This window comes from Marmota marmota, unplaced genomic scaffold (assembly GCF_001458135.2).
Source record: "Marmota marmota marmota unplaced genomic scaffold, marMar, whole genome shotgun sequence".
In the NCBI taxonomy this organism is placed as follows: Eukaryota; Metazoa; Chordata; class Mammalia; order Rodentia; family Sciuridae; genus Marmota; species Marmota marmota.
The window spans coordinates 13,390,430-13,415,996 of record NW_025999960.1 but is presented as its reverse complement, the minus strand read 5'-3'; the positions used below and the strand labels follow the sequence as shown (position 1 = coordinate 13,415,996).

The 25,567-nt window shown below is 38.3% G+C and overlaps 1 long non-coding RNA gene across 2 annotated transcripts in view; it reads right to left on the bottom strand.

Moving 5' to 3' along the window:
* Window positions 1-1,076: 1,076 nt before the first annotated feature.
* The window catches only part of LOC125616648, a 45,987-nt gene continuing 21,496 nt past the window's right edge, over window positions 1,077-25,567 (bottom strand). Inside the window, exons 2-6 of one of the 2 annotated variants that reach the window (XR_007347382.1) lie at window positions 22,315-22,389; window positions 11,031-11,100; window positions 7,898-10,265; window positions 5,108-5,172; window positions 1,077-3,627 (exon numbers count right to left, since the gene is read on the bottom strand). This is a non-coding gene — a long non-coding RNA (uncharacterized LOC125616648). Of the gene's footprint in view, window positions 3,628-3,944; window positions 5,173-7,897; window positions 10,266-11,030; window positions 11,101-22,314; window positions 22,390-25,567 lie in introns of those variants that run through there. The other variant, XR_007347381.1, reaches the window with a different exon arrangement.

Genomic DNA, 25,567 nt, shown 5'->3' with positions numbered 1-25,567 from the left:
ATATTAATGATATTGAAAGGTATTAGATTTCCAAGATCATGATGATTAGTAGATGTGAAACAATGTTCTTTTTTTTTTCCAGAAAGTATCTATGCATTATTAAAAACCTAAATTATTCAGTAGGCAAAATTCCTTAATAGTGTAAACTAACATATGCATGGTGGTATTTCAATTCTGGGAACTTGTTCAGAAATAAATAATAAAAAATAGAATGTTTCCTTTCTTTTCAAACATGCTGGCAGGATGAATCTTGTACCACCATACACATGCCACTCCATTATGCTCTCTTCTCACACCCAGTATTCATGTTCATACTACATACCATCTACACACTATGCTATACACGTATACACCAAACCTTATATATATTCCTCTCTCTGCCAAGCACACTCTATACATACATGCCATACCATACCGCACACACCATCACATACATACATATACTGTTATGTCAAATGCATACATGTAACACACAAACTATAGCACATCACACATATACACAAACTATTTATGTAAACACATGTGAAAGAAATACAAGACTTAACCATGTATGTAATATACATACCATACCACACACACATACTTTCTCTTATACCAAGCACACCCAAACACAATCGGGCCACCTGCTATATTCCTGATCTTGATTCCAATCCTCTTTCCCTTTCTCATTGTATCTTTTTAAATTTAGCTGTATCTTTTTCCTTGTCAGATCTTGAACACATCAAACATACTCCTCCTTAGGGCCCTTGCGTTTGTAGTCCTCTCTGTCAGAACTTCTCTTTCCCTGGATATGTAAAAGGAAAGCTCCATTTCCTTTAAGAAATCCCTTTTCTTATTCCTCCCCTCCGCCAATCTAGAATAGCCCTAAGAGAGCTCAGTCTCGGTGACAGCCTGCTCCTGCCTCTCACTCTTCTGACCTACACTCTGAATATCAAGCATAAGATGTAAATCGTTCTTAGAAATAATTTAATCTAGTCTAAATCCTCATTTTGCCGTGAGTCGTGAGTCTCAAAAGAAGTATCTTGCCCAAGGTTATAGAAATCACTCCTTTATCCATTGTGACACACAAACCATATTTAATAGGTACCTACAATATGTTAGATATTATTCTAGATACCAGGTATCAGAGGGGAACAATAAGGGCAAGAGCTTCAAATCCATGAAATTTACATTCTATTCAGGTAGAATCTGACAAAAATAAATATACAGTGCAATTTGAAAAAATGATTGATGATATAAAACAAAACAAAACAAACAAAAAGCCCAGGGAGGAAAAAAGAGGCAGAAATAAGAAAGCCAGGAATGATTGCAAAAACACTATCCCAAAGGAACGTGAAGAAACAGGTTGTTGGAAATCTCCAGATATTAAAATATTGTTTATTCAAGATGGTAGCCAAGTGTCAGGCTGGCATGTGAATGCAGAAGATTTAGCAAGGGAGTCATTTGGACTTGAAAAGAAGGCAGTTTCTGAGTCCAAGCTCAAGGCAAAGATGGTGTAAAAGACCCTTTATGTTGTGATGACTCTGTGGTAGGAATAACTGTAGTGAAGACAAAGCAAATATTTGAACCAAAATTCACTCAAAGCATTGTGCACAATGAACCATCAGAAAGCTTGGGTACTCTTGTTTATGTCAGATTACTGATGTTGGCTAGTGAAAACCTAAAATCCAGAAACATACAGTTCTTCTGAGAAAGTAATGAGCAACCTAAAAATGGGAGCCAGGTTACTGAAAGAAAGTCAAAAAGTGGTTTCAAACTAGACAAGACTAAAATCAAGACTCCCTACCTAAGAATGTCCCAATCTTACTTATCTGGAAAGATAAAAGTCCACTGGTGCCATCATTAGATGAGGCCAAGGAATAAAAGCTGAGAAAGGCAGACTAGATCTGAGAAAAAAGAAACTGAGGGGCCCGGGTTGTAGCTCACCTAGCACGTATGAGGCAACTGGGTTCCACCCTCAGCAACAAACATAAAAAATAATTAAATTAAATAAAAAGTATTTTGTCCATCTACACTGAAAAAAAAAAAAAAAAAAAAAACCTGAGAAGCACCATTTCCTGGGAAAACAACCTTTCAGGATCTCAAAACCCTCTCTATCTTCTCGTGCTGGAGGCACCAAACGGAGATGCCTGGGTATGTAGGTGTGAAAGATAAAAGAGCAGACATGTTCTGGAGTCATGCCACATGTTTAACAGCATATCCTTTCTGCCAGGTCTGGTACAATTAACCCAACTCATCGGTTTAAGAAAATGATTCTTTTAGGAATGATAATCTGGGCTCCTATGTTATGTGAATCTCCAGAATAAGGGTGGCTTTTCAGATCATCTGAGCCATTCACAGGCAATTTCAATAATTAAATAATAAATAATAATAAATAGTAACAGCACCCTCTTTAGTGAAAAGTTTGTGTGGTTATGACTAAAGTTTCAATCATTTTGAAGTGGCTTAGGCCTCTCAGATTTGAGGTAAACTTTAGAAAACAATGAGGATTTGGGGACTATATAACTGTTGTGAATTTTAAGCATTAAAACAATTCCTCTTTTGAAAGACAAAAAAACTTTCCCCAAATGTTTAGATATTAGGAGAGAAACACATTTGAAACACATAAGAATCTCTCTAGTCAAATTCTTTTAGATCTTACTTTATATACCTTAAATATTTTATTTCCCATAGTACATATGTCATTTTGGGCAAAGGATTGTTTTGGATTTGTTGATTCCAATTCTGTTCATTCTTATATTTTAAGATACACATTGAACATGACCTAACAAGAAGCTAAAATGTGCAAGTTTAATCAAAATGTGACATTGTTTAAATACAAAGGAGATAAAATGAAATTAAGGATATGTTTACACCTCTTTCATAGTAAATTCTCATATTAGCTTTTGTCAAAAGTACTTCACAACATTTCACAAGTTGGAAAACAGAGAACCCAAAAGATATTGCTGAAAATAATCTACAGAAGTCTTGTTCCTAACAATTAAAGTAATTGAAAGTTCTATATGATTAGAAAAAAGGCTTTACCATGAATTCTTTTCATGAGGAAAACAACCTATTTGATAGCTAGAAAAGTTATTATTTTCATTTTGTAAATGAAAAGACTGAGCCATAAGGCACGTGAGGGAGTCATCTGAGTTTACAAGGCAAAAAAATGAAAAAGGCACATCTGGAATCCACTAACCTTTACATATCAGCCTTTCTAGCACACACTGCCCTGGCTGGATTGGGACTTATCTTGTAGGATACACTGACAGATCCCAACTTAAAGATTTGCTCAGTGTTATTTCACAATGGTGCTTAGATGCTCAAAATGGTCCTTAAAATCTGTGAGCAGCATCATTTAAAATTTGGAAGATTCAGCATTTTGAAAGATATTAAACAGCTACTTGAAAGAGTGAGCTTTTTGAGTTCTGGCATGCAAGTTTTATGCAGATTTCAAAGGCATGAATGTTTGGCTTTTTTCCCAACGATGAGCATTCAAGTGTCCCTTGGGTACATCATGCTGCCTTCTTACAATTCACTTGTCCTTTAAAGTAGGTGAAAGTTTGGCTCTTGCCACTTCCTATATCTTGTTTTTAAATAGAATCAGGCTGAAATTCCTCATACAAGAGGGCTTAAGAATTCCATCTGTTAAGACAAAGGGAAGAAAATAATTTATTTCAACCACTAAAAACTTTTGACAGATGGACACTTGATATTCTTGCTTTACAAAGAGCTCATTGAAATGAGCTGAAAAGCAAGCAAATCATAGGAAAATGAACAAGATATATGATCAGCAGTGCAAATATTGTTAGAGGACGAAAATTCAAATAGCTCATAGAGATATGAAAGATGCTTACAAAAAAGAAATGAATTACAAAATGATATATATACCCACATGTATATATATTAAATAGCAAAATATATATGCATATATACCAACTTGGCAAAAAAAAAAAGGCAAAATAAGACAACAACAAAAAAGTTGTGTGGGACTCAGTACTGATTAAAGAAAAAAGGTTCTTGTACCCTACTGGTAGAAGTGTAAATTTGAATGTAAATTCATTGTCTATAAAAATCATAATTGTGAATATCCTTTGAAGAACTAAGTCCATTGTATGGAATTTATTTTGTAGATATAGTCATGGAAATCCACCTAGATCTATAGTTATGGATAGCAAACATTAATTATGGCATTATTTCCCATTTTTTATTTGTGGCAATAAACTGCAAACAACCAATTCCTATCAGCAGGGAATTGGTAACATAAATAAAAGGAAATCCATAAATGGGGAATTGGGCATCAATATTTGCATTCTTTAGTAGTAATGCTGCTGGAGACTGTTACTTTAAGAGACTATGACTCTCCAACCACAGAAAGTCAGGGTTTGGCTTTTACTCCAGTAATCACAAAGCATTTGGATAGAACATGTATAGCGTTCCCTCTGGTGTCCCTTCTGACAACAGTGTCTGAAGTAGCTGAGCAGGGCTAAGAGTAGGGTCATCTGGAACTTGACTTAGATGTTCAGTCAACCACTAACATAACTTCACCATGGATGGAGCCTGCCCCTTGGCCTAAAGACTTGACAGAGACAATGCTGGATGTGATGGATTGCTTTCCTAACAACATAAAGACTGCATTTAAGCCTCGAATTATACATCCAAGAGCAAGTCATTTAATTCTTCCATAGCATTGAGACATTGATTTATTTCAGAGGATTAAGTCATATTCAAATGATAACAGGGTCTTTAGTTTGGTTAAACAGGATCAAAGCTCCAGAGTGCTTAAGTACACATAAACATAAAAATTAATTAACATAATGTTTTTATTGTGTTTTTCTCCCCTATAACTATGTTTATGCACATCCATTTAAATAAATCAAAGTTCCATCTCAACTGACTTGTTTAGATGTCCATATGCAAATTAGAGAGATGACGAAAAGGAAAGGGGCATTTTACTACTTATTAATATAAGTACTGGAAGCCAGTTATTGTTCTATTTATTTAAAAAAAAAAAAGTGGGAATATCACAGTGTTTCCACCATTGTTAGTTGACTTTGATGTTGATGACTTGCCTTGCAGAGTTTTTTAACTGCCCGAACATCTGCTTCCACTCCAATTGCCTCACCTTTTATGCAAATAGGAACCAAAACTTGACATCATGTCAGCCCAATCAGGCTGTTGGATCAAACTCTAAAAGACACAAGAAAGAAAACCTCTCACACCATGTGACTCCCTTCAACATCCTTCCCTCTCCCTTTTGTGCTCAGTGATATCAACAGTGAGAATTCTCTGGAGTAATCTCAGCCAGGAGATGAGGGACCACCATGTACACATCTGGGTGTTTTTACAGCTAAGCTGCAAATTTTTACACTTTCAATCTAACAAGTCTTCTGGGAAATAAGACTACTAGAACAATTATCTGCTTAAATCATGAATACATGTAGACTCTGAAAAGTGCCCAGTGTCCTGGCACTAACAAGGAATACCTTGGGGGGCATTCTCAGGATGGATTAGGGGTAGATTTCCTTAGCCCTAGAAGTGGAATGCCCAACATGTTTCCATAGTTTTATTTGCTGTGCCAGCCGGTGATGGTGGCTTGACATTATCATTGGATGGTAGATATTGGGATGGCCCAACTGCTAGAATAAGGATATGTTTTCTCAATTACAAAAATAACTCAGGCTTGTAAATACCATCATGATGTCCTCAGTGTTTATTTTTGTTTGTTTGTTTGTTTTGGTACTGGCTATTGAACCCAGGGGTGCTTTATCACTGAGCTATATTTCCAGTCCTTTTTTATTTTGAGACAGGGCCTCACTGAATTGCTGGGGCTGGCCTCAAACTTGCCATCCTCCTGCCTCAGCCTCCCGAGTCACTGGGATTACAGGTGTGCACCACCATGTCTGATGTCTTCTGTTTCCAAAAACTGTTCTTGGCAGATGATGGAGTGTATTGAATATGGTTCCTATGATAAAAACAATTATATATTGACCTAACCTGTAAGACACAAGCAATTTCTGTGATGCAACTTAGTCTATCAGTTCATTATAAATAGCTAATTAATATGACTTGTACCCTGAAGTGGCAGTGTTCTGTGTCTGTGAACAGAGTCAAACATAAACTCCAATGACATGTTGTTTTAACTCTTATGAATTTCTAATCTGATCACTGTTTTTGTTTTTTGGGTTTTGTTAGTTTTGTAGGGCCTGATACATGCTAGGCAAGTGCTCTACCACTGAGCTACAATCCAGCCCATGATCTGATCATTCTTATCAAAATATTGATCCTACTGAATAAGCATATATAAACAATCACAGCTAAGTAATTTCCCTGAGAACATCTAAAACATTAAAGCAATTGTAATGAAGACTATAATGTTGTGAAATACTCTTATTTGACTTTCCTGTTTACCTTTCCCCAATCTTCTTACAGAAAACTGGTTAAAATATATTTCATCTTTCATTGTGTATCTTGTTAATTTTTACTATTTGATTTCTCTTTTAAAAAGTGTACGACTCTACTTTTTAAATTTTTTAAAGTTATCCAAACAAAAGTTTTTCTGCTCCTCTGGCTCAGGGGTACTCAAACTATTTTTGAATAGTAGAATGTCATCATCAAGTGAAATTTTATTTGAAAATTCAATTAATAAAAGTGAATAACATGAAACTGCTCTGGTTGAAAATGGACTCACCTAGCTTTGAGTCCCACATACTACTGAGTCTCTCTTCTGGGCAGAGTTCAAGACTTTTTGCCAAGCAGTTTGAAAACCAAAATGTTAGCTGGTGATATGAAAATTGCTCTCCATTTGATAGGAAGCAAGTCCAGTCAGTGTACAACTATAACTATACTGTTGAAGATCACTGTAATGGACAGGCCATGTCCATGCCTGACAGGTACACTGCCCCCTGCTGGGATTCATCAGCATCCCTTCAGACACAGGTGTCCCTTCTCCATCCTCTGTACCTTGTGGTTCGGCCACCTTAGCTCAGGTGATTGGACTTGGGGTGGGCACCTGATCTAATGAAGCTTTCTATGAGCTGTCAAGTGGTGATTCAGAAACATGGCATGGAAATTCTTCCCCAGGGGGCACTCCATTCTGGAAGGTTGACTTTCTCTGCAGGGAATTTGAACTGGAGGTGTATGGAGAAGAAAGTAGCAGGGAGACATAAAGAAAGAAAGCAGAAGCCTTGAGATAAAAAGAACTAGAATTTATCATGGCAGAAGCTGTAAAAGAAAAGGAGAGAGAAGCTGAGTCAAAACAACAGCAAAGCACTAGGAGAGAGCAGCAGTCGGCTGTTTGGGGTTCCCTGGCCAGCTCACCAGCTCACCTGCAGGGAAACTCCGAGACGGTTTCCTGCACAGCCTCTTTCCCAGGTGTCCTTATAAAAATCTGTCTCCTACGTGGTTACCTAAGCATTCTCAGTTGATTTCAATTTGGAAAAGCCTCACTAACTCCATTGCATAGTTTTCCTAATTTATCAAACATATAATTCAATCCAGCAGTTATCATGTGAAACTAGATTTGAATATCAGATTGGGGCTCAAGACCAGGAATACCAAATGCATGACATTGGAATTCCTGACATTGATAATTGAACATATTCTCTTATTCCATTTATTTATTTATTTATCTACTTATTTTTTGTGGTACCTGGGATTGAGCCCAAGGATACTCTACCATTGAGCTATTATCTCCATACTTTGTTTATTATTTTATTTTGAGCAGAGTCTCACTAAGTTGCCCAGGCTGGCCTTGAAGTTGTGACCCTCCTGCCTCAACCGCTGGGGTCACGGGGATTGCAGATGTGCACTACACACCCAGCATATTCTTTTTTTACTTCAGAAACATTTTCAAACAGTTCTCTAGGCAGTTTGCCAATTCATATGGTTGACACAAGAGTTGAAATCTATTTACCATTCTACTCCAGTGAATATTTGGGATCATCTTTCTGTTTATCAGAGTATTGGGGCAGATCTGTGGAATTCAACGTTCCACAGTGTCTTAGGCGTTGGCTGAAGTGCCTCCAGCGTTGTCTCTGAGAGAAGGAGAATCATACCCCAAATGAGGCTAAGCAATTGGAGTCCAGGTAAAGATGGCCCATCTCTATCCTTTGTGCCTTCAACACTTTTAAACAGATAAAACACTTTTGTGGGTTATACATATTTAAGCGCCTGGTAACATTTTATTCAAGGAAAGTTCTCTATAACTAAATAAAAAAGTAAGTTGAAATTACGAGCACAACCATTAGAGTTTGGGCCCTGGTGTATCATTTTGTAGATTGATCTGATTGAAACTGCCAACTGGCATATCAGTCAAAAACTTAAACTTTTCATTTCAAGATTTAAATTTATAGAACAACTTCTTTAACTTGTTTTTATGCTGCTGCTATTAATGAAGGATGCTCTCATGCATCAACAATAATACATCTTCCAGATGACAGTCACAGCATCCTTCTCTCATGAAGTATTAATTAAACATTAAAAGGTATCATGATGCAAAATGGTATGTAAACTCTTTCAATAACTGAACTGTGTTAACAGAAAATCAGTAAGCATACAATGGATGAAGAACACTCGCAGCTAGTTTTTTTTTTTTTAACATTTTTTTTTAGTTATAGATGGGCACAACACCTTTATTTATTTTTATGTAGTGCTGAGAATTGAACTTGTGGGCAAGCTCTCTACCACTGAGCCACAACCCCAGATCCACTCTCAGCTAATTTGACCTAATTGTCACTTACAGAACATCCAACAATAATATGTATACCTATTCTTTCAGGCACACATGGTACATTTTCCAAGACAGACAATGTTCTAAGCCATAAAATGTATCTAAATAACTTTTAAAGGTTTAAGTCTGGAAAGTATGTTCTTTTATCACAATGAAAATAAATGAGATATCAATGACAGAAAAAAAATCTAGAAAATTCCCAAATATTTGGAAGCTAAACTACACATTCTGATATAGTCCTTGGGTAATAGAAGAAATTAAAGGGAAATTATTAAGTATTCCAAACTGACTGTAAATGCAAACAAAACATCAAAATTTGCAGGATACCACTGATGCAACTATTAAAATAATCCTTTTCTGTTAAAGGAATAGGATTAGAACTTAAAATCTTCCAACAAAGAAAACTCCAGGCTCAAAAATTCCGTGGAAAATCTGAACAAATAGCAAAGGAAGGGAAAAAAAATACCAATTTTATAAAATTCTTCAAGAGAATTATAGAGGGAATGAATACTTTTCAACTGAGCCAGGCAGATGAGCATTATCCTAATATAAAAACCAAAGACACTGTAAGAAAAGAAAATCTTATGTACCAATTTCCTTCATAAAACCCAATGCAAAGGTGCTTAACAAAGGTTTAGCAAATTGAATCCAAAATTATAGAATAATACTTTGTAACAAGTTGGGTTTATCCCATGAGTGCAAGAATATTTAACACTAGGAAACTAATCAATGTAATTACCCATGTTAACAAATTAAAATGAAAAATGTGTGATCATCTCAATAGATGCAGAGAAAGTAAAATCCAAAATGATTCCTTATAAAAATTCACAGTAAGATAGGAATATAAGGGAACGTCATCAAGAAAAGGGTTTTTACAAAAAAAAAAAATCCAACAATTTACATTTACCATCATACTCAATGATGAAAGACACGCTGAATATTTTCTCTGTTAGACTGAAAACAAGGCAAGAATGTCCACTCTCACTACTTTTGTTCAACATTGAACGAGAGAGTTCAGTCAATGAAATAATAAAAGAAAAAAAAAGGTCCTTTTAAAAATAATTTTTAAAAATATTGTAAAGGAAGAAATAAAACAACTTATTTGCAGATTGGCTATGATTGTTTATATAGAAAATTCTATGAAATTTACTTTAAAATAATGAGAGCTAATAAATGAGTTTAGAAAAGTTTTGAATACTACACCAAAGTGCAAAAGTCACTTCTATGTCTACATAAGAGCAAAGAACAATCAGAAATTGAATAAAAAATGCTATTCCACTTATAATAGCATTAAATAATTAAACTCTTAAGGATAACACTGTCAAAAGCTGTGCAAGACTTTATACTAAAAACTGTAAAACACTGCTGAGAAAAGTTAAGAGTTAAATATGTGAAAAAATATACCATATATATGGGTAAGAAGATGCAATGTGATTAAGATATTACTTATCTTCAAATTGATGTGTAGATTGAATACAATCTCAACATTCCAGCAAGCTTCTGTTTTTAATTTTTTTCCAACTTCTAAACTTCATATGGAAATTCAAAGGGCCTACAGTAACCAAAAAAGGAAAAGAACAAAAGTGGAGGGCTAGTACTACCTGATATTATGACATATTAAAAAGCAGTAGTTATCAAAACAGCACAGTATTTCTATCAAGATAGACAAATGGATCAATGGAAGAGAAGAGTTAAGTCCAAATAGTCCAGATCCACAGATATATGGTCAATTGAATTTTGACAGAAGTACAAAGGCAATTCATTAGAGAAAGGATAGTTCTTTCCATAAATGGTAATGGAACAATTTGTTATCTTTGTGTAAGGAAAAAGAATAAAAGAACAAAAAAGAACAATTCCATAACTTGCAGAGTGTAACAAAATTGATCACTGATCAAATGTAAAACTGAATTAAAAATTTTATATCACTTTTTTATTCAAGCTCCAAAGATTATACCCCTCTCCAAATTCTTGCATTCCAGATTTGAAGGACATTACTAAAGCCTATAGAAAAGCTGCTGAGTGTCTTGGGGAAAATGCTTGTTTTCTAAAGAAGGGTAGGTGCAGAGAACAGAAGTTGAAAAGAGAGAGGCTCCATCAACCTGGTCTTTCATACTATATACCTTGGTGTGTGTGTGTATATATATATATATATATATAAAGAGAGAGAGAGAGAGAGAGAGAGAGAGAGAGAGAGGGGATTGCAAAATGTTTAATGATTCTGTATTATTGAGGACACAAGGAAATTATTTACTTATAACAGGACAAAATGCAGTGTAAGCAATTATGATATTAGTCACACAAAGATAACAAGAAATACCAATTTCTGGATTAAAGAATGTGTGTGGATCCACTTGTTTCTGCCCATCTTCAGGGAAACATCACATTGGCTGCAATTACAAATGAAGAAAACTTTCTGAGGTATAAATACTTAGACAGTGGTAAATCCGCCGTGGTGTTTAATTAAAAGAGACCAGAATAAATCATTGGTTGCATATATTCCACGGATAGAATTCTTATTAGGCCAAGTGATGAATGCCTAATTTAAAATTATAATAATAATAAGTATTTAACATGATTATTATATACTAAATGCCTTTATAACTTCACAAGAATTGAACTATAATTATACCCATTTTACAGATGAAGAAAGGGAAGTTTGGAGTATCTTTTGACACAGTCAGGACAGAAGCCAGAGTCTATGATGTTCTTACCCATTTGTTTACTGCCTCAGTCAGCCAGAGCTTTCTAAGGCATGTTAAATAACTTATGTCAACATCTAAAAAACTCAGACTGGATAATGAATCAGTTTATAATTTTATTAAAAATGCATTAGAACATGTTAAATTTGTGTTCTTGTTCCTACACATTGAAGAAAAATTGCAAGGGAAAAAATTTTTAATTCTCCAATATTTTTAATTAATCCAAAAACTCAATTTACATCAGGATGCATTTTGCTTTTAATTTTTACATGAACTCAAGTAGTTTGGTTTCTAAAGAGTCAGTATTTTTAGGGCAGGTTCTAACCTAGCGGTATCAACTAATGATTCATAACTTCGCAGTCATGAAAGGCACCTTGCAAATCCATGGGATAAGCACCTGCCTCTCACCAAAATCTCACCTATCAACCACCCCCAACATATCATCATGATAATTTCCTTCCCAGTGTTTAAAAAATAAGATTTTTCTTCCTTACTGTTATTATTATTATTATTCTTTTTATCATTGGTGCTGGTGATTGAACCAAGGACCACTGAGCCTCACTCCCAACCCATCTATATTTTTTTTAATAATTTTATTGAGACAGAATTTGCATAGTGTACAATTTATCTTTTTGAAATGTACAATTTGATGGTGTTTAGTATATTCACAGATATGTGAAACTCACAATTTTAGAACATTTTCATAACCTCAAAAAGAAACCCCAGGCTCTTTAGCTATGCTCCCAAATCCACCCCTGGAAACCACGAATCTACCTTTTGTCTTTATAGACTTGTCTGTTATGGGCATTTCATACAAAGAGAATCTTAAAATACATGGCCTTTGTGATTAGCTTCTTCCACTTAGCATTATGTTTTTAAGCTTCATCCATGTTGTAGCATCTGTCAGTAATTCATTTTTTTATGACTGCAAAATATTCCACTGTATGAATCAATCTGTCCATCATTTGATGGACATTTGCATTGCATTATTAATAATTAATAATACTGCTAATAAACATTCACATACAATTTTGGAGGTATATAATTAGGAGTAGAATTGCTGGGTCATGAGGCTACTCCTTATTTAGCTGAAGAACTGTCAAATTGATTTCCAAAGTGGCTGCATCATTTTAAATTCCCACTAACTTTACATGTCCTTGACAACATTTATTATTTGCATTTTTAATTTTAGCTATCTTAAGTGTCATGAAGTAGTATCTTACTATGGTTTTGATTTGCATTTTTCTTATGATTAATAATGTTAAACACATTCTCATGTGCTTATTGCTATTGTATAACTTGCTTGGAGAAATGTCTATTCAGATCTTTTTTCCTATTTTTTATATTGGGCTATATATTTTTTTATTATTGAGTTGTAAGAGTTCACATGTACTCTGGACATAAGTCTCTGTGACAGTCAGCTTTCCATTGCTGTAACAGAATACCTGAGGAGGAAAAAAAACTTAAAAGGAGGAAAGATTAACTTTGACTCATGGCTTCAGAGGTATCAGTTGGTAGGTTTTAGCTTCATTGTTCTGGGGGCCTGTGATGAGGAGAACATCATGGTGACAGAGAAAACTGTTCACTTCAAGATGGCCAGGAAGCAAAGAAGGAGAGGGAGGGGCCAAAGTCCCAATATACCCTTCAAGGTCATGACCCCCAATGACCTAACTTCCTCCTACCAGGTCCTATCTCCTAAAGATTTCACTACCTTCTAATAGCACCATCAACTACTGACCAAATGTTCAACACATAAGCCTCTGAAGAACATTTACTATACCAACCTTAATAGTTTCCTACCAGATATATGATTTTTCAAGTATTTCCTCCTATTCTATGGTAGGTCTTTTCAGTTTCTTGATAGCATCCTTTGAAGCACAAAAATTTTTAGTTTGATGAAGTCTAATTTATCTAATTTTTTTGGCTTGTATTATACCAATAGTAAACTATTATAAAGTTGTGTGTTATTTACTATTTAGGATAAAATGTAGATGATAAAAATAAGACTCATTTCCTAATCTGATGTTACATTTTGAATATCAAAATCTCAAAGTAAAATAAATTATACAAGTTTTGAACTGGAAGAAGTATTAAATATAGGCCAATCTATTTTTATTATACAGATTAAAAATCAAACCTTCACTCTTTTCATGATAAAGATGTCACCTTTGCCAAACTGTGACCTAAAAACCATTTGTTCCATTAGACTTATTTGCAGAGTAGAAATAATTCAAGTGTTTTGACAGCCTGCATGGCTCTCTGAAGGAAACTGGTAATTATCAGTGTGGATAGAGCTTATCAACCTCTCTTTTGTAATCAAGACTCATCATGCTGTGGGTGTGTCTGCAACTATTCAGATTATAAAATTTTGTATTTGTTTTCTGGAAACGTGGCTTCATGTAGACCCAACAGAATATCTTAATAGTGAAGGTCATTTTAAAGTAGAAACATTTATGACAATACTATCTTATTTTGCGACAAAACATTAAAAAAAAAATGTACTAATAGGAATCATGGTGCAAGCCAGGCACAGTGGAACACGCCTGTAGTCCCAGCAGCTCAGGAGGCGGAGGCAGGAGAATCACAAGTTCAAGGCCAACCTCAGCAAAAGTGAGGCACTTAAGCAACTCAGTGAGACCCTGTCTCTAAATAAATACAAAATAGGGCTGGGGTTGTGGCTCAGTGGTCAAGTGCCCCTGAGTTCAAATCCTGGTACCCCAAAAAGAAGAAGAAAAAAAAGAAAGAAAAAGAAAAGAAATCATGGAAAATCTATTTGGAAATATTTTCTGGTTCTGTATTCCATGTATATCTAAAGTTTTCATCATTCTTATTAAATGGGTTTGTGTTCTGTGTTGCAGTAAGATGATCATGGTGGAGAGCTGGGTGCAGGCATCAGCTAACTCTTCAAGGCTCACTTGAGGCCTGTACCTTGGTGGTGGTCTCCATATGGAGGCCTCCATCCCTGTTCCAGCTGGAGGGATTGGTGCCAGCAACCTTAAGCCTTCTGGGATGGGAACATGTGCTTTCTAAAGAAAGCTCTATAGGTCTAGGGAGAGCAGGAGTAAAATCTCAAACTTAGATTTTTTGTTTTTCCTTTCCCAATGGGAGCCACAGGAGGGAGAAAGACTTATGCAATCATACAAAGGGCTTCACTAGTGATTCTCAAAACCATATTCTTTTAAAAGAATCACATTTTGGGCTACCCTTTGGGCCTCTCTATATATTGTTGTATACACATGTCTTTCAAATTTTTAGTACAAATTTCTAGGCAATTCAAATCTGGTAAAAACTGGTTGTCAGAAGCATTTTTGGGGTGGTGGGGTCAGGGTAGGACATGGGAATGGAATATGAAGTTGAAAGTGTCATCAGTATGGAATAGTGCGGTGTAAGCACAAAGCCGGGCAGTCAGAGCTATCCAACATGTGTTCGAGAAAGGTAGGGGAGGCAGCCAGCACCTTGTTAGGGGTTCTTCTTCCTGCTCAGGAGGGTATAAGCCACCTAAGAAATTAAAGTCTAGAATAATTAGTAAAGAACAAAAGCCAAAGTCAGAAAGATAGTTTCAAAAAGGTGGAGCCCTGATAGGTCTAGTTCACACAGGAGCTGGAGTTAGACAATGGCTCCTGTGGTTTATTTAAGGGGGTACATCAAAGGTTTCAGGGGTGGAGTCTTGCTTCATGATGTCTTGCAGTCAGCAGGTCAGTCAGCATCTTGGCAGGTCACACCCATCTCAGAGGTCCTGTGTGGCTACATCAGGTCACCCCATCTCCAGTGCTGTGTGAGACCTTTGGCAGAGCTGAGGGGGAAGTTCACCTGCATCAGGCAGTCTATCCCTGTGGGGGTGCCACAGAAAGTTCCCAATGCCAGACCTACCCACTCACTGGCTGCGATGCCAATATAGTAGTCCACATACAGCCCATGGATGGCTCTGGACATTTTCATTCCTTCTTTGTGGTTTCTAAATCCAGAGATTTACCCATCTTCTGAATTCCCACTGGCTTCTATTTTGTATTCTGTCTTGACTTGTACTATGGTAATTGAGTGATTCTTCTCCCCTACTTCAGGACAAGGATCCTCTCTGGTGACTCTGGGCACCAGAATGAATGAAGAAGATATCTCCAAATAATTGGGAGGGGGTTGTGTAAACTTTTAAAGACATCTATGTCTTGTAGTCAGCAGGTCAATTGGCATCTTGGCAGGTCACACCCATCTCAGAGGTCCTGTGTGGCTATAGCAGGTCACCCCATCTTGTTAGGGGTTCTTCTTCCTGCTCAGGAGGGTGTAAGCCACCTAAGAAATTAAAGTCTAGAATAATTAGCAAAGAACAAAAGCTGAAGTCAGTTCTATTGGCCCATTTTATATAACAGACTACCTCCCAAGAGTGGAGGATATCAGCTAATGGAATTGCATGTGCTTTTGCGCCCAGCAGGGTGGCAGTACATAAAAGGGGGCAGGTCAATGACTGTCACTTCCATGACCAGGATGCTGTTACTGCTCCCTGCAGCTTGACGCTCTTTTCTAGAGAAATAAACTTTAGTCTACTTGCTAAAGGGAGGAGGGGCTTGAATTATCCCAGTGCACCCTGGAGCCCAAAGGAGAAATGGGAAGTCTTTTAAAGTGATAAGAAGAAGGCAGATATTATGGGTATGACAAACATTTGCAAGTGATGTGACTTTGTTAAAAGGTTACAACATCGGAAATCATAAAAGTAAAATAATGCACCTTGGAAGTTGTGTCCTTATGAAAAACAAACTCTCAAATTTCTCTTTATTAAGGTCCAACACATCAACTGTATCCAAATCACAAGCAAACCTCTAGCTAAAAATCACTGTTTTGTGAAACAAAAACAATCAGGGAAAATCAGTGGAAATGGTTGCTTCATTTCCCACACTAACACCATAGGATATGGAGATATATATTTTCCTCCAAAATAAAAATGTAATGAAGCATGGAGAAATTTGCCTTAAGGCTCTTATTGAAATGGCACTTAGTTAAAATAAAAATTTCTCTAGTACAGATTTTAGACTTTAAACAATCGAGACTCTGGATTTGAAAGGCATTAGGAAATAAAGCTACTTTTCAGTGGACTGGGAGGCATCCCCCGAAGCAAGCTTGGCAGATGCATCCCTTGAATAATAGAGAGTGTGTATCAAATAATTCCAGGTTTTATGCTGTGCTTGGTGCCGCGTTGGCCATATAACAAGTGTTAAATAAAATAAGAGCAACATGTAACACGTAGAGCCTGATTCCTGCATTCTGACTGCTAAACCCACATACCAGATGGAAATGCACGCTAATCTAATGCAGAGGGTGTGTGAACCAGGCCGGAGGCAGTTCCAAGTCAGGCCAGCTGTCTTCCCCCCTGGCCCCTTGGTGGGAGAGCTGCAGGACTTCCCAGAACAGTTCTAAGGGCAGATCTGGAGCTTTTTGAGAGCTCACAGTGCTCATAGAAGGGTCCAGACAATCCACAAATGATGCTCATTTCCTACAACTCTGAGTGCAAAGTGACATCTAATCAGTTCCCTTTACCACCAGAAACCACTTTCTAATAAGCTTTATAACAAACAGGGATACCTCAGCTAGAACAAGTACAGTTGGTTGCTTATGAGACACTTCAAAGTACTAGTTCTTAAAAAAACCATCTACCTTGAAGACAGAAGTAAGCCAATCACAAAAGGACAAGTATTGGATGACTCTACTATATGAGGTAGCCAGAGGAGTCAAAAGAGACAGAGTGGAATGGTAGTTGCCAGGTCCTAAAGGGAAGGGGAATGCGGAGTTATTGTTTAGTGTGTATATGGCGTTACAGTTGTGCAAGATGGAAAGAGTCTGTGGATGGTTGGTGATGACGGTAGCACAACAGCGTGAGTGGATTTAAGGTCCCTGAGTTAAACACTTAAAAATGGTTCAGATGGTAAATTCTGTGTTATCTGTATTCGGTCACAATCTTAAAGTATAGAAATAAATAATGTAAAAATCTGACAAGCATTTATTTCTTCTGAGGGTCAATGAAAATCATGGAGATGTTCCTCCTGTCACGAAGCCTTTTGAAGACTGTCTTCCACAACCCTCTTGCCTGGTGGTTTTGGTTCCCCTGGAAAGCAAGTGAACTACTCAGGCAGAGTGAGGTTGGCCTCATCTTTGTGTCCTTGTAGCTTTGCACAGGCCCTTGAAACATGAAGTTCACAGCATCCCTGGGATTCTTTTATCAAGACAACCCAAATGTTAAATGGACTCTTCACTTCTACCAAAAATCAATTAAAAAAAAAACAAACACAGTTTAAAAACCACACTTCTAAAGCAGTTGAATTCTGTGGGAGGGGAAACGTATTTCTTTTTGAAATCTGAAGTTACATAAATCAAACTTCAAAGAACACCAGTACATTCTTTAATGCCACCTATGGTTTTTGAACCGAAAAGCTCAAACGTTTGGTGCTGTGACCTCATGGCTCTCTGCATTTGTGGCCTGAGAAATCAAACTTCACGTTGGACCAACCTCTGTATATGTCTGTTATTGACTCAGCAGAGAAGAGACTGATCAATAACCACCTAAAGGAAAATGCCAGTTTGATCCAAAAACGAAACTCATGTTTTCATGATCAAAGCAGATTTTTAGGGAGCCTCAGACCCTTTCAGTGATGATGTTGCTGAAGGGCGACAGACATTTATCACTTGAAGTTCAAGGTAAGGCTGCTTCTCTTGCACTTGAGGTCTTTATCATGTATTTAAGAACAATAACATTCAGTATCTTTGTGGATTTTTGACTCTTCAATAATAGAAGTCCTATGTTAAGCAGAAATATCATACTCTGTTAAACTTGAGCCAGGTCCTATGCTGGACCTGTTGTTCTTGTCAACCACAAACTGCCATCAAACACTTCCTGGGTGAAATATGTTTACAGTTCATAACTAGTTGACTGCATAGCTACTGAGTAAAAACAATTGTCCACTGAAGCGGGTCTTACTGTAATTCCATTGTTCTTTCATCTTTATTGGCAATGTCTACAAAGCTCACTTGATATCTCTACACACAATGTTTTTCATTTTTAACCTCAGAATGGTTGCTGGGTATCCTCTGGGTTAGCATTTATATGTCTTATTGTTCATTCATTTACCTTTCTCTGCTCATCTACTTTTCAACAACAGCAAAAAAAGCCCACTATAATGTTTCATCTAGAGATAAGAATACCAGAGAAGAAGAAGGAAAATTCTTGAATGATTTTGACTATCAGCAAGCATTCTCCTGGTCAACCTTTTAGGCCGGTTCTAAACTCCATTGCACTGTGTGGGAAAACAGAATCTCAGTTTTAACAGGTTAAAAATTACTGAAGAGTATGATAAATTGTCCAAACTTAACATACTTTAGAATCTTAGAGATGTTCTTTAAAAAGAATATCAGAGATCATCATGTTCAGTGACGCCCATTCTTGGCTGCACATGAAAACCAGCTAAGGCATTTTAAAAAAATACTGCAATCTGATTTAACTGGTCTAAAGTGTCATCTTTAAAATTTTTTAAAGAAAAAAAAAATTTAAATGTTTTTTAAAAAATGTTTTTTTCAACTAATTCTAATGTGTAGCCAGGGTCAAGAAACTCTGACATGGATCAATGCCTTCCCCCCACTTACAGAGAAAGAAAAGCTAAATTATTTGCTACAAGAGGCATGAAGATTGCTAGGAGAGAAGTAGGGATTTTAAAACTTTAAATCCAGTTTGTGAAACGTCTTGAAACTTCCTTCTTTTGTACTCAGTCTCCAAAGCATTCCTTAGACAGTGCAAAAACAGAAGTAAACTATCAACTGGGTGATTTTCACTGGACCTAGAATGATTTTGAATTGAGCTGGAAGACAAAGTGAAAAGTTTATTTTAGTTTTCATTTCCAGATCTGAACATGATGAATCCGCAAGATAAAAGAGTTCTGCCTCTTGTCAGGAATCTGCCAAAGGAAGATTAACAAGGTCTGTGTGTGCATGGTCATGTTATACACTTCTAAAATTAAATGGACTAATCAGAGGCATGAAGTTTCAAGTACAGAAGTAAACAAAATAAAGCAATTGGAGTGGCCACAGTGAATCCTGGGCTTGGACTGATCCCAAAGATGATTCCACTCTGTTGCTAAGTGTCAAATAATGGAGATGTAAGAGAAGATGCCAATGGCCAATAAATATGCAAAAAGACGCTCAGTCTCACCAGGGGTCAGGAAAATGGGAATGAATCTACGACAATTTGATTTATCTGATCAGCAAGAAGTAAAAATTTGATTATCCAGGTTGGAAAAAGATGTGATGAATGCTCAGTGGGAATTGTGTCAGCTTCCAGACAGAAATCTGGACATCAGGAATGTGTAGGGCACAAAAGATTGCAGGAGGGGAAGTCACAGGAAAGACCTGCTGGTCTTCACCATCCCTGTTACTTTCCTTTGAGGTTGTTGAGTCTGCATGTTTAGGTCTGTACATGGGCAGTTTTGGATCTGGTCCCTGAGAAGCTCAGCAGCATTGGGCTACTCTCGCTGCCTTTTGTCCCCTGTCCTATCCTCAGTCCCCACCTCAGCAGCAGATCTCAGTGTTCTCGAACTAAGAAAAGCCAGGCTCATCCATCCATCCGCTCCATCTTGAATTCCTCATGGCCAGGGCAGTCAGTGAGTCCTTTACTCCATCACAACCTTCCACCACTGGGCTGCCGGACATGTCTCTCTACCATTTACTGGGTGCTTGCTGGGGTCAGAATAGCTTTTCATTTTCTCAAATAGTCATTTTGCCCTCAATCGACCCCAGAAAGTAATTATTATCTCTAACTCTATTTTACAGATGAGGAAACAGAGTTTCAGAAAGATTAAGTGGTTTTCCTGAAGACACTCAGCTGGCAATTGGCAGTATTTGTCTGCATTGGGAGTCGCATTTCTTTGTGAGAGAAGTTTTGGGAGTGAAAACATACTTTCCCACCAATTTTCTCTTCCAGGGAACATTGGATCTGAACAGATCCTGCAGAACAGGCTCCTGTGTGGGAGGCGAACCTATGACTCCTGTGTCGGAAAGGAGCCTGTATCCTGAGGCTCCTTTCATTCCTGAGGCATCTCAGCCTTCCCTGCCAGGGTCACTGCCAGCAGTCTGCACGCTGGTCCTTGTGCCATCTCAGCTGCAGATTCAGTTGAGGAAGGGGTTTCTGCTGCCAGTTCCACTACCTTCTGTGATCTGGTCTCTCTGCCCAGGCTGGTGTCAAACACTCTGCCCTGGCCCTCCCTAGTGCTCTAACTTTAACCCAGGGTACCTTTTGCTTCTTCTGGGAAGATAGGCAAAACATGAACAGTTCACCTTAATTTACCTTCTTGTATTCAAGACCATTTTCTTGGCTTCCCAAGTGGGTCTATGGGATAGAAGCAGCACATACTCTGCCTTGAGAGGAAGAAACTCTATTCTCCCCTTCTCCATGGCCCAGAGAGGGAACTAACAGAGAGCAGCCCTAAGGTCAGTCCCAGGAATTGTCCCTCCCTACAGGGAGCTATAAGGTTGTTAATTAATGTGTCCTGAGCTGCTCCATCCTGCCCTTCCCCCTTCAGCCCACCTGTTTCCCACCTTTTTGGCCATCCCATCTAGCATTCCTGGGCCTAGTCACATACACAGAAAGGAGAAAGATAGGGGAAGAGGGCAGGAGAACAAAGGAAGCCGAGGACACATAAACAGGGCAGAACACCTCATTTTTGGGATACCAGGATACCAGTTATGGACCCCTTCTCCCTCCTGGGAGAAGTCTGTGTTATCCCTGCTTCATATGCTTGCCTTGGCATGTTTCTCTAATGTTCAAACTTCAACATGGAGTCTAAGACACTTACCACCTATTACTGTATTTCTATTTGACCCAATTTCAAAATGAAATGTCATCAAGCCAGAGACATCCAGATAGGTCTCTTAAATGCCCTGTTAATGGAACAGCATCCTAATGACAATCCCCCTGCTTCAGTATGTTATGGGTTATGTTAAAAATTACAGACTTTCAGATGCACAAGCTCTTGCTTTATGAACACTTTGTCTGAGCCTCTGTCAAATGAGTTCTGTAGCTTTCCTGATCAAGGTTTCCTGTGTCGGAGTGTGGGCACATCACTAACATGGTGGGAAAACAGTCTACAGTGACCTAGGGTGTGTGTTGGGGTGTACCTTCTCCAGCGAAAGTTCTTAGCATACAGGTCTGCGGGGGAAGGTGCCTTAGAGAGAAGGCTACAGCCTGGAGACAAGGGAGCAGGCCCACTAAGAATGTTTGGGTCCTCTTCCTACTCCTCCCCCTAACCTACCCTCCATTATTTGTATGAAAGGCAGAGACAGAAAAAAGGTTTGGAGGAAAAAGAAACCTGCTCTGATTGGATAGACTTTTTTGTTTGTTTTAAACTTTTGCTCGTGATAGGTGAGGAACTAAGCAGAGAAACAGGAATTGAGGTCAATGGGTGCCCTGTCGGGGAGGGGCCCCCCTCCGAGATGGAGGAGGGGTTCTGATTTAGAGGAGGGTACCCAGAGACCCTGTGGACTCTGGCAGGTGGCTCTACATCTATCCATGCGGGATCAGAGATGGTGTTTGCTGATGCTTCTCAGGAATTCAACTTACCCTGAACATCTAAGAGGTAAGAGGAAGCCAGGGGCTGCCTAGAGGTCTGTACTTTCCTTCCCACTATGCAACTCACACCCTGGATAGAGTTATCTTCATCACAAAGATTACCTCACACTTAATGATTTAATGCTACAAACAGGAAAAAATAATGCAGTAAGGAGCAATGAGATAAATGCGTCTAACAAAACAATTTTGACTTTAAAAGGAGGAAAATGCAAACCACCGAAGTCTTCTATTCAGCCATGAAATGATCTCTCTGGACTTTTGTGGCCTAGCAGAAAGAGCATTAGACTGAGAGTCCAAACACTTACCTTCTGGCAATAGATCCAATATTCATGGTCTGGTGACTCAGGGGGTTTCTTCACTGTTTTGTCCTGGTCATTCCTCTATAAAATGATAAAAGAATATTTAAGTTCTCCAGGTTTAATTTTCTGATATAATTTTTTTCAATTACAAATTCATACAACTTGTTAACTACATCATTATAATATTTTTCTCCCCTTAGGGACGATCTAGAAAGGATTTCTCTGTACTGATGGGGTCTGAAGTAGCTGTGAGACTGTGTTTGTCACATTGAGCATCAATTCCTGTGTATGTTCTTTTGAAAGACTTCAGTGCTTTCAGTCACTCTTCAATCATTCACACTCTGTTCATTCTCCCCCAGTGATTTTTATTCTTCTATGAGCAGTGTCAAAGCTACTTCTTACTAGAACCTTTTTTAAAATGGCAAAATATGTTCCCCACCAAAAAAATCCAGCTAGGAATGACTATTTGGGGTCAAGCAATGACAGAATAAATTTTAAGACTCAGGAATGAGCAATAGTTTCCACCCCCTTTGCAATAATCATAGAGCTGCTCTAATTCATTGTATATTCCTTCTCATTCTCAGGTTCCCTTTATCTCAGGCCCTTGACCCCGAACTAATCTTCCTCTCATCAAGCCTCTCCCTACCAATTCTGCCTGCACAGTACTACGCTCTCCCTCTAGAATCCTTGTCCATCCTCTATCATCTGTATTAACGGCAGGATAAAGTCCAAGAGCTTCATCCAGCCTTCCCACCCTCATCAACAGCCTTGGCCAATGTCACTCCCATAGGCAGCCTGTCTCAGTCTCACAGGTTTCCTATTCTAAGAACACCCCAGACCCTTCCCATTCTGCTCTTGAACTTACTGACTTGAAATATCTCCTGTTTAACAGCCAACCAAGTCTTAGTCTTCCTTCCAAACTCAGCTAAGACCCACTTTCCTCTATAGAGCTTTCTCTGAACTCCATCTTGAAGGTAGGCATCCCTACTATGTGCAGTTCCCTGACTGACTTGGCAAAAGAAATGACCAAGATAGACTCAGAGGCATTTCTTGATGGGGCCAGGACTTCCTCAATCTACTTTTGGCTGGCACGTGAGAGGTCCTGGGGGACCTCCTGAAATGGAGAAGCAGTGGGAGGGCTGAGGCAATGGGACCTGGCTTCTATGGCAGGAATTTGGATTGCACCAGTGGAAGCTGCTGTGGATGGCTTCCCCTTCCTTCTGGATCCCATCTACTGTCTTTCTTCTGCCTACAGGCCTCCACCCTCAAAAATACAAAATACCTTGTTAGAGTAACTAGCAAAAGTTTGGTAGAAATTTTCCAGTGCTTTGATTGAAGATAATGGTCATTGGGTTTTTTTTTTGTGGTGCTGAGGATTAGAACCCAGGGCCTTATACATGCAAGGCTAACACTCTACCAACTGAACTATATCCCCAGCCCTAATCTGGCAGAAGTTAAATTCCTTATCACCCTAGAGACATGGCTACCTCTCTTCTTTCTCCAGAAACTAACAAAATTTACCCTTGATCCTTGTCCCAGTGAACATCCAAACACTCTGCAAGTGGGTATTGGACTAAGGCCTAAAACCTACAAGCACTCAGAAGATGACTGCCCACATGATGATGAGAACAGCACACGTAGCTAACATTCACTGATCTCCTACTATGTGGCAGCCACCATCGTAAGCACGTTCATTCACTCTTTTAATTCCCATTATCACTCCCATTATGTAATGGAGAAAATCTGTAGTGTCAAAGGTGAGCTTCTTCCCCTCAAGTCCCACAGCTAGCAAGGGTCACAGCCCTGCCTCATAACTGCTGTTTTCATTTTGCTTCAATTTAGGGGAAAAGCTTTAGTGGAGGCAGTTAGAAACTTGCATGTTTGGGGGAGATAGGGTCTTCAACACTTTCCTGACTTTTTCTCTGAGAGCATCCTCTGGGACCTGAGGGCCTCTCACTACCTGAACTATGAAAATGGCACATGTTTAATTATTCATTTTCCATCGCCCTTAATGAGGGGATTAACTGCTGAGTGAAACAAAAGGGAAATAGTCTGACCTTCAGGCTGACAGGAAGTGATAATTAACTAAAACCTCAAGTCCGTTTAAATGGACAAATGAAAGGGTTTTACCGGTCTTGATGCAAATGAGTCATGGGGTCACTAATTGAAGTCACATAATGGAGCCATGACCAGGAGAAAATAAACATGGGCTAAAAATATGTTTTCTTAATGATGGGCACAGCACCCTGTGGGGGTGGGAGTCCATTTGATCTCAGATTCAGAAGAGCATCCTGAAGGTGGAGGCTACTATGAGGTGTGTTCATCACAGCTTCTAGACCAGCTGGTTGGTTTTTCATTACTCGGTTGATTGGTTTGACCAAAAGTTACTGTGGGAATGATTCATGGGACCGTTTTGCTGCTTGGCATGTAAACACAGCCTTCTAATCTAGACCTTTCGCTATGAAAATGGTCATAAATAGCTGCGAATTACTACTGTTGTGCAACTCCTGAGTTCATCGCGCTTCTGGCAGAGCAGATGGGAGCTGTGTTCCAGGCTTTGCTGCAGCGTCCATCTTTCCCGTAGCATTTAACAAGCTAGGTGCTACCCAGATGACAAGACGGCACCCTGGTCCCACTCTCTCCCGGGACAACACACTTTTCAAGAAGGCCATCAAATGCTGCAAGTCTCTACACACAGATACTGCATAACCTATAAATATATATCTGCTCAAAATATGGCAAAATGAGTCACTATTAATAACTCAGAGAGTCATGGGGATTCGGGCAGCCCAATTCTGCTGCCAAAAGTTCAGAATGTTTGCTCAGGGCTTTGATTTTTTTTTTTTTTTTCCAACTCTGTTCTTGGTTTGCTTCAGTACATTTCCTATTTAGATACTTCACCAAGTATGTCAGACTTTATCTGTGACCTTACTAGGACATACCAGAGCATACAGAAGGGGAAAGCCTGTAAAGCTATTGGGGTTTTAAAAATCATGTAGGGCCAACAAACATTTTCCATTTCTCTTTCCCATAGCAACCATCGTCCATGCCATATATGCAGAATTGCTGGAGGAGAAAGTGAGGAAATCCTCTAACTTATTTATATGGATAATAACCTTCTATTATTAACTATTTCTAGAACATTTAGGATTTCTGAACAGAATACTTCTACACGTCATAGCTAAGCCTTGTGGCAACCCTGCAAAGTACATGTTACGCTCCTGTCACAAACCAAGGCTCAGCAGTTAGTTAGGTAATG